General features: G+C 45.7%; 1 long non-coding RNA gene across 1 annotated transcript; it reads left to right on the top strand.

The window, feature by feature from the left end:
- Window positions 1-5990, top strand: LOC135099605 (uncharacterized). Its single transcript, XR_010268172.1, has 3 exons — window positions 1-142; window positions 4538-4737; window positions 5953-5990. It is a non-coding gene; the product is annotated as an uncharacterized LOC135099605 (long non-coding RNA).
- Window positions 5991-10798: the final 4808 nt, after the last annotated feature.

The raw sequence follows: 10798 nt of genomic DNA, 5'->3' as shown, positions 1-10798 counted from the left end.
TAGGGCTGAATTTGTTGCTTTTCAGAGAGGGGCAGTCGGTCTGTACATGCGTGAGGTGGCGAGAGGCGTGTCCAGGGGGCGGCTAGTAGCGTGTGCCACCGTGGAAATATGTACAGACATAAAGAAGACGCCCTCAAGAAAGGTAAGGCCGGTTCCAGCTTTTATTTTTTATTTTATTTATTTCCATCCCGGCCTGGGACCCCCCCTTTCCCGAGTCCTGAGGTGTTGGGGGACGGCCCGGGGGTGCTGTGTGCCCGTGAGTGTACCAGGTGCTCACAGCATATACATAACAAGGAAAGTTTGAAGCATTTTTAGAGGGGCAGTCGGTCTGTACATGCGTGTACATTAATTTTGAGGTATTCCTTGTCATCCCCTGTCACTCCTGCCTGCCTCTGTCACCTCTACCAATCCCTGTCAAGCTCTGCCAAGCCCTTTGTCACCTCTCAAGTAATGAGGTGGCATTGAGATGTGAGATTTTAAACAGAAGCCTTTGCTGTCACCCCTGCCAAGCCCTACCAAACCCTGTCAGCCCCCCACCAAGGCCCTCTCAAGCCACCACTCAACCCCCTACCGAGACCTATCAGCTCTATAATCTGAAAAAAGTGCAGTGTCTTAGGAGGGATTGATTAAGTAAACAGTGACTTATGGCCAAAAATGGAACTATATGGAGATTAAGTAGAGATTAGAATAGAAGCTGAAATTGAGCAGGATAGTTACAATCACAGACTTCCAACTTGCTACTCCTTGGTGTGAAAGAATCTGCAGGAAATTAAGTACATGGCAACTCCTGTTAGTCCCTCATGTGTTCTTGAAAGCAGACTGACAGATTCAGTGTGTGACATGCTGACGTGGGGGAAGGCTGTCTGGTGGCTGCTCTATGCTGTAGCTAACAAAATGGTTGTGTTTCAAGTGTTGTCATGCCTGGAAAGTCTACAGGTCATCATTACTAGTATAAATGTGTACTACAATGGTGAAATTTAGTGAAAAAATGTGCTGTTTATGTATTGGCAGGGAAAGATTTGTGCTCATCAAGACAATGATAAAAAAATTTTTATATTATTATTATTATTACTATTTTTTTTTCTTTTACTTGTTTTGCTGTAAGATGAGACTACAATAACTGCCCCTTGATGCCCTATAAGGTACCGCCAAGCACCAAGGGGCGGCCACCACGGTGCACAGTGAAGCACGTCCCAGCATCCCTGTCACCATCTTTTCCCTGCCAATAATTATGCATTACATTTCCCAACTAATTTCATTCTAGTGCAACATTTCTACTACTAATGGTGGCCTGTACACTTCCCAGCATGACCAGTACAGCACTTCAAACAAACACAGCCTTTTCTTAGCCACAGCAAGGTGCAGCCACGACAGACAGCCTTTCCTAAGTCAGCATGTCACACTGCATCCATAACACTGAGCTTCCAGGAACACATCTGGGGGACTGATACAAGTTGCTGTGTAGGTCATTAATTTTGTCCCAGCAGACTCTTTCACACCAAACAGGCATGAGGTGGTAGTCTGTGCAGTGCGTCAGTGCTTGGAATTTTGAACCGGTCTTGCTGCATCTATGGCCCAGAGACCAAACACAGACCAAACAGAGGGCTAGCTGAACCTAACACAAACCAAACAGACGCCCACCAGAACCATACACAGGCCCACAGAACTAACTGACTGGCTGGCCGGCTGACTCGCTGGCTGAGTGACTGACTGACTGACTGACTGACTGGCTGGCTGGCTGGCTTGCTGGCTGGCTTACTAACTGACTGACTGACTGACTGGCTGGCTGAGTGACTGATTGACTGGCTGGTTAGCTAGTTGGGTGGCTAGCTGGTTGGTTGAATGGCTGACTGACTGACTGACTGACTGACTGACTGACTGACTAGCTGAGTGACTGATTGATTGGCTGGTTGGCTGAATGAATGCCTAGCTGGCTGGTTGAATGGCTGACTGACTGACTGACTGACTGACTGACTGACTGACTGACTGACTGACTGACTGACTGACTGACTGACTGACTGACTAGCTGAGTGACTGATTGATTGGCTGGTTTGTCGAATGGCTAGCTGGCTGGTTGAATGGCTAACTGACTGACTGACTGACTGACTGACTGACTGACTGACTGACTGACTGACTGACTGACTAACTGAGTGACTGATTGATTGGCTGGTTGGTTGAATGGCTAGCTGGCTGGTTGAATGGCTGACTGACTGACTGACTGACTGACTTACTGACTGACTGACTGACTAACTGACTAGCTGAGTGACTGATTGATTGGCTGGTTGGTTGAATGGCTGACTGACTGACTGACTGACTGACTGACTGACTGACTGACTGACTGACTGACTGACTGACTAGCTGAGTGACTGATTGATTGGCTAGTTGGTTGAATGGCTAGCTGGCTGGTTGAATGGCTGACTGACTGGCTGACTGACTGACTAACTGACTGACTGACTGACTGACTGACTGACTGACTAGCTGAGTGACTGATTGATTGGCTGGTTGGTTGAATGCCTAGCTGGCTTGTTGAATGGCTGACTGACTGACTGACTGACTGACTGACTGACTGACTGACTGACTGACTGACTGACTGACTAGCTGAGTGACTGATTGATTGGCTGGTTGGTTGAATGGCTAGCTGGCTGGTTGAATGGCTAACTGACTGACTGACTGACTGACTGACTGACTGACTGACTGACTGACTGACTGACTAACTGAGTGACTGATTGATTGGCTGGTTGGTTGAATGGCTAGCTGGCTGGTTGAATGGCTGACTGACTGACTGACTGACTGACTGACTGACTGACTGACTGACTGACTGACTGACTGACTGACTGACTGACTAACTGACTAGCTGAGTGACTGATTGATTGGCTGGTTGGTTGAATGGCTAGCTGGCTGGTTGAATGGCTGACTGACTGACTGACTGACTGACTGACTGACTGACTGACTGACTGACTGACTGACTGACTGACTGACTGAGTGACTGATTGATTGGCTAGTTGGTTGAATGGCTAGCTGGCTGGTTGAATGGCTGACTGACTGGCTGACTGACTGACTGACTGACTGACTGACTGACTGACTGACTGACTGACTAGCTGAGTGACTGATTGATTGGCTGGTTGGTTGAATGCCTAGCTGGCTGGTTGAATGGCTGACTGACTGACTGACTGACTGACTGACTGACTGACTGACTGACTGACTGACTAGCTGAGTGACTGATTTATTGGCTGGTTGGTTGAATGGCTAGCTGGCTGGTTGAATGGCTAACTGACTGACTGACTGACTGACTGACTGACTGACTGACTGACTGACTGACTGACTGACTGACTAACTGAGTGACTGATTGATTGGCTGGTTGGTTGAATGGCTAGCTGGCTGGTTGAATGGCTGACTGACTGACTGACTGACTGACTGACTGACTGACTGACTGACTGACTGACTGACTAACTGACTAGCTGAGTGACTGATTGATTGGCTGGTTGGTTGAATGGCTAGCTGGCTGGTTGAATGGCTGACTGACTGACTGACTGACTGACTGACTGACTGACTGACTGACTGACTGACTGACTAGCTGAGTGACTGATTGATTGGCTAGTTGGTTGAATGGCTAGCTGGCTGGTTGAATGGCTGACTGACTGGCTGACTGACTGACTGACTGACTGACTGACTGACTGACTGACTGACTGACTGACTGACTAGCTGAGTGACTGATTGATTGGCTGGTTGGTTGAATGGCTAGCTGGCTGGTTGAATGGCTGACTGACTGACTGACTGACTGACTGACTGACTGACTGAGGCAGAGAGACAGGTAGGTGTTGGCAGGGTTGGTTTGGTTTGGAGTGTTGAGGTTTTATGATATTGTAGAGACAGAGAGGTTCAAAGCTTAATTAGACTTGTATCTTTGAGCCATGAGTCAGTAGAGAGGGAGAAAGAGGCAGACAGGCAGAGAGACAGGAAAAACAGGGAGGAAGAAAAGCTATTTGCACTGTACCTATAGGTCAGTATGGTGTAGAGTTGTATACTTGAATCAAGAGTAAATATAGACGCAGATACGAAGGCGGGCAAGCTGAGAGAGAGGGAAAGAAAGGGTCTGAATGAAAGGGAGGAGTCAGGCCTGCAGAAGGGGAGCTTTTGGTATTGTTTACTGATTAGTGTGATAAAGTGTTGTGTTGTGTTGTGAGGTGCAGAGAAAGAGAGAGAGGCTTGTGTGGTGATATTTCATGTTGATGTACAGCAATATGAAATAGTTCTCAGGAGAGAGAGAAAGAGATAGAAATTAGTGACACACACACACACACACACACACACACACACACACACACAGTAATACTCTATAGAAACCTATTTCTTTCCTAATTTGTCTATCTCCATCTTGTTTTTCATTGTAAGTCATTAATGTTTATCTTGTATTGTCTTGGCATTATTAAAACATGAGGTATATTATTATTAGTGGTTGTAGTTTTGTATCACAACATTAACTTATATTAGTTTTGCCTGAAAATCTCTCGTTTTCTAACATTCTCCCATCCTGCAGGCCTGAGTCCAGACCGAGACCCAGAGAAATGTAAACAAACGCACCAGTCAGACTTGATATAGGAGTGAATTTGTTGCTTTTTAAAGCGGCAGTCGGTCTGTACATGTGTGAGGTGGCGAGGGGTGTCGCCAGGGGGCGGCTAGTAGCGTCTGCCACCAGGGAAATATGTAAAAACATAAAAAAGACGCTTCTCAAGAAAGGTAAGGCCGGTTGCAGCTTTTATTTTTTCTTTATTTCTTTCCATCAGGTTAGGTTTATATTAATTCAGTTAGTTAGGTTTGGTTAAGTCTCTCTCTCTCTCTCTCTCTCTCTCTCTCTCTCTCTCTCTCTCTCTCTCTCTCTCTCTCTCTCTCTCTCTCTCTCTCTCTCTCTCTCTCTCTGTGGTGCTAATGGGTGCAGGAAGGCCTTGTCTACCTGCACCATAAGCCACTATACCATGCGTCACTGTACATTTAAACTGTACCCCAAAAAACTTAACCTAACTGGCCCTCACTTAAAAAAAAATATATCGTTTTTTTTTCGTGTTCTTAATATTTCAGTGCTACAATACCACATCACTGTACCCTATGATGCTAATGGTGCAGGAAGGCCTTGTCTACCTTCACCATAAGCGACTGTACCATGCGTCACTGTACCTTAAAACTGTACCACAAAAACAACCTAACTGGCCCTCACCTGAAAAAAAAATATCTTTTTTTTTTTGTGTTTGCTTAATATTTCAGTGCTACAGTACCACAGCACTGTACTCTATGGTGCTAATGGTGCAGGAAGGCCTTGTCTACCTTCACCATAAGCCACTGTACCATGTGTCACTGTACCTTAAATCTGTACCACAAAAACAACCTAACTGGCCCTCACCTGAAAAAAAAATATCTTTTTTTTTTTTAACCTAACCTAACCTAACCTAACCTTACCTAACCTAACCTAACCCTAACCTGACCTGACCTGACCTAACCTAACCTAACCTAACCCTAACCTAACCTGACCTAACCTAACCTAACCTAACCTAACCTGACCTAACCTAACCTAACCTAACCTAACCTAACCTAACCTAACCTTACCTAACCTAACCTAACCTAACTCTTCTAGACATTAAAAATTAGTCACAAGGCAAAAAGACGATTCAAAGTGACTGACATACCAAGCAATTCATTAGTGAAATCAGTCTTTGTTGACTACTCCAAAGCCTTTCAGTTTGTCGACCTCAGTATACTGTTAGGAAAAAGTGCATTATTAAGACATTATTAGTGGTTGTATCACGGTATTTTATAATAGACTTATAACTAGTTTCCCCTGAAAATCTTTCGTTTTCTATCATTCTCTCATTCTACACGCCTGAGCCCTGACAGAGACCCAGAGAAATGTAAACAGGCACGAGTCAGACTTGATATAGGGCTGAATTTGTTGCTTTTCAGAGAGGGGCAGTCGGTCTGTACATGCGTGAGGTGGCGATGAGGAGTGTCCAGGGGGCGGCTAGTAGCGTGTGCCACCATGGAAATATGTACAGACATAAAGAAGACGCCCTCAAGAAAGGTAAGGCCGGTTCCAGCTTTTATTTTTATTTATTTATTTCCATCCCGGCCTGGGACCCCCTTTCCCGGGCCCTGAGGTGTTGGGGGACGGCCCGGGGTGCTGTGTGCCCGTGAGTGTACCAGGTGCTCAAGCTTATACAAAACAAGGAAAGTTTGAAGCATTTTTAGAGGGGCAGTCGGTCTGTACATGCGTGTACATTAATTTTGAGGTGTTCCTTGTCATCCCCTGTCACTCCTGCCTGCCTCTGTCACCTCTACCAATCCCTGTCAAGCTCTGCCAAGCTCCTTTGTCACCTCTCAAGTAATGAGGTGGCTTGAGATGTGAGATTTTAAACAGAAGCCTTTGCTGTCACCCCTGAAGTACATGGCAACTCCTGTTAGTCCCTCATGTGTTCTTGAAAGCAGACTGACAGATTCAGTGTGTGACATGCTGGACGTGGGGGAAGGCTGTCTGGTGGCTGCTCTCATGCTGTAGCTAACAAAATGGTTGTGTTTCAAGTGTTGTCATGCCTGGAAAGTCTACAGGTCATCATTACTAGTATAAATGTGTACTACAATGGTGAAATTTAGTGAAAAAATGTGCTGTTTATGTATTGGCAGGGAAAGATTTGTGCTCATCAAGACAATGATAAAAAATTTTTTTATTATTATTATTATTACTATTTTTTTTCTTTTACTTGTTTTGCTGTAAGATGAGACTACAATAACTGCCCCTTGATGCCCTATAAGGTACCGCCAAGCACCAAGGGGCGGCCACCACGGTGCACAGTGAAGCACGTCCCAGCATCCCTGTCACCATCTTTTCCCTGCCAATAATTATGCATTACATTTCCCAACTAATTTCATTCTAGTGCAACATTTCTACTACTAATGGTGGCCTGTACACTTCCCAGCATGACCAGTACAGCACTTCAAACAAACACAGCCTTTTCTTAGCCACAGCAAGGTGCAGCCACGACAGACAGTTTTCCCTAAGTCAGCATGTCACACTGCATCCATAACACTGAGCTTCCAGGAACACATCTGGGGGACTGATACAAGTTGCTGTGTAGGTCATTTGTCCCAGCAGACTCTTTCACACCAAGCAGGCATGAGGTGGTAGTCTGTGCAGTGTGTCAGTGCTTGGAATTTTGAACCGGTCTTGCTGCATCTATGGCCCAGAGACCAAACAGAGGGCTAGCTGAACCTAACACAAACCAAACAGACGCCCACCAGAACCATACACAGGCCCACAGAACTAACTGACTGGCTGGCCGGCTGACTCGCTGGCTGAGTGACTGACTGACTGACTGACTGACTGGCTGGCTGGCTGGCTTGCTGGCTGGCTTACTAACTGACTGACTGACTGACTGGCTGGCTGAGTGACTGATTGACTGGCTGGTTAGCTAGTTGGGTGGCTAGCTGGTTGGTTGAATGGCTGACTGACTGACTGACTGACTGACTGACTGACTGACTAGCTGAGTGACTGATTGATTGGCTGGTTGGTTGAATGCCTAGCTGGCTGGTTGAATGGCTGACTGACTGACTGACTGACTGACTGACTGACTGACTGACTGACTGACTGACTGACTGACTGACTAGCTGAGTGACTGATTGATTGGCTGGTTTGTCGAATCGGCTAGCTGGCTGGTTGAATGGCTAACTGACTGACTGACTGACTGACTGACTGACTGACTGACTGACTGACTGACTGACTGACTAACTGAGTGACTGATTGATTGGCTGGTTGGTTGAATGGCTAGCTGGCTGGTTGAATGGCTGACTGACTGACTGACTGACTGACTTACTGACTGACTGACTGACTAACTGACTAGCTGAGTGACTGATTGATTGGCTGGTTGGTTGAATGGCTAGCTGGCTGACTGACTGACTGACTGACTGACTGACTGACTGACTGACTGACTGACTGACTGACTGACTAGCTGAGTGACTGACTGATTGGCTAGTTGGTTGAATGGCTAGCTGGCTGGTTGAATGGCTGACTGACTGGCTGACTGACTGACTAACTGACTGACTGACTGACTGACTGACTGACTGACTGACTGACTAGCTGAGTGACTGATTGATTGGCTGGTTGGTTGAATGCCTAGCTGGCTGGTTGAATGGCTGACTGACTGACTGACTGACTGACTGACTGACTGACTGACTGACTGACTGACTGACTGACTAGCTGAGTGACTGATTGATTGGTTGGTTGGTTGAATGGCTAGCTGGCTGGTTGAATGGCTAACTGACTGACTGACTGACTGACTGACTGACTGACTGACTGACTGACTGACTAACTGAGTGACTGATTGATTGGCTGGTTGGTTGAATGGCTAGCTGGCTGGTTGAATGGCTGACTGACTGACTGACTGACTGACTGACTGACTGACTGACTGACTGACTGACTGACTGACTAACTGACTAGCTGAGTGACTGATTGATTGGCTGGTTGGTTGAATGGCTAGCTGGCTGGTTGAATGGCTGACTGACTGACTGACTGACTGACTGACTGACTGACTGACTGACTGACTGACTGACTGACTGACTGAGTGACTGATTGATTGGCTGGTTGGTTGAATGGCTAGCTGGCTGGTTGAATGGCTGACTGACTGACTGACTGACTGACTGACTGACTGACTGACTGACTGACTGACTGACTGACTAACTGACTAGCTGAGTGACTGATTGATTGGCTGGTTGGTTGAATGGCTAGCTGGCTGGTTGAATGGCTGACTGACTGACTGACTGACTGACTGACTGACTGACTGACTGACTGACTGACTAGCTGAGTGACTGATTGATTGGCTAGTTGGTTGAATGGCTAGCTGGCTGGTTGAATGGCTGACTGACTGGCTGACTGACTGACTGACTGACTGACTGACTGACTGACTGACTGACTGACTAGCTGAATGACTGATTGATTGGCTGGTTGGTTGAATGGCTAGCTGGCTGGTTGAATGGCTGACTGACTGACTGACTGACTGACTGACTGACTGAGGCAGAGAGACAGGTAGGTGTTGGCAGGGTTGGTTTGGTTTGGAGTGTTGAGGTTTTATGATATTGTAGAGACAGAGAGGTTCAAAGCTTAATTAGACTTGTATCTTTGAGCCATGAGTCAGTAGAGAGGGAGAAAGAGGCAGACAGGCAGAGAGACAGGAAAAACAGGGAGGAAGAAAAGCTATTTGCACTGTACCTATAGGTCAGTATGGTGTAGAGTTGTATACTTGAATCAAGAGTAAATATAGACGCAGATACGAAGGCGGGCAAGCTGAGAGAGAGGGAAAGAAAGGGTCTCAATGAAAGGGAGGAGTCAGGCCTGCAGAAGGGGAGCTTTTGGTATTGTTTACTGATTAGTGTGATAAAGTGTTGTGTTGTGTTGTGAGGTGCAGAGAAAGAGAGAGAGGTTTGTGTGGTGATATTTCATGTTGATGTACAGCAATATGAAATAGTTCTCAGGAGAGAGAGAAAGAGATAGAAATTAGTGACACACACACACACACACACACACACACACACACACAGTAATACTCTATAGAAACCTATTTCTTTCCTAATTTGTCTATCTCCATCTTGTTTTTCATTGTAAGTCATTAATGTTTATCTTGTATTGTCTTGGCATTATTAAAACATGAGGTATATTATTATTAGTGGTTGTAGTTTTGTATCACAACATTAACTTATATTAGTTTTGCCTGAAAATCTCTCGTTTTCTAACATTCTCCCATCCTGCAGGCCTGAGTCCAGACCGAGACCCAGAGAAATGTAAACAAACGCACCAGTCAGACTTGATATAGGAGTGAATTTGTTGCTTTTTAAAGCGGCAGTCGGTCTGTACATGTGTGAGGTGGCGAGGGTGTCGCCAGGGGGCGGCTAGTAGTGTCTGCCACCAGGGAAATATGTAAAAACATAAAAAAGACGCTTCTCAAGAAAGGTAAGGCCGGTTGCAGCTTTTATTTTTTCTTTATTTCTTTCCATCAGGTTAGGTTTATATTAATTCAGTTAGTTAGGTTTGGTTAAGTCTCTCTCTCTCTCTCTCTCTCTCTCTCTCTCTCTCTCTCTCTCTCTCTCTCTCTCTCTCTCTCTCTGTGGTGCTAATGGTGCAGGAAGGCCTTGTCTACCTGCACCATAAGCCACTATACCATGCGTCACTGTACATTTAAACTGTACCCAAAAAACTTAACCTAACTGGCCCTCACTTAAAAAAAAAATATATCGGTTTTTTTTCGTGTTCTTAATATTTCAGTGCTACAATACCACATCACTGAACCCTATGATGCTAATGGTGCAGGAAGGCCTTGTCTACCTTCACCATAAGCGACTGTACCATGCGTCACTGTACCTTAAAACTGTACCACAAAAACAACCTAACTGGCCCTCACCTGAAAAAAAATATCTTTTTTTTTTTGTGTTTGCTTAATATTTCAGTGCTACAGTACCACAGCACTGTACTCTATGGTGCTAATGGTGCAGGAAGGCCTTGTCTACCTTCACCATAAGCCACTGTACCATGTGTCACTGTACCTTAAATCTGTACCACAAAAACAACCTAACTGGCCCTCACCTGAAAAAAATATCTTTTTTTTTTAACCTAACCTAACCTAACCTAACCTTACCTAACCTAACCTAACCTAACCTGACCTGACCTGACCTAACCTAACTTAACCTAACCTAACCTAACCTAACCTGACCTAACCTAACCTAACCTAACCTAACCTGACCTAACCTAACCTAACCTAACCTAACC

This window comes from Scylla paramamosain, unplaced genomic scaffold, assembly GCF_035594125.1.
Source record: "Scylla paramamosain isolate STU-SP2022 unplaced genomic scaffold, ASM3559412v1 Contig156, whole genome shotgun sequence".
Taxonomy (NCBI): domain Eukaryota; kingdom Metazoa; phylum Arthropoda; class Malacostraca; order Decapoda; family Portunidae; genus Scylla; species Scylla paramamosain.
This window is presented reverse-complemented; position numbering and strand designations above follow the sequence as displayed.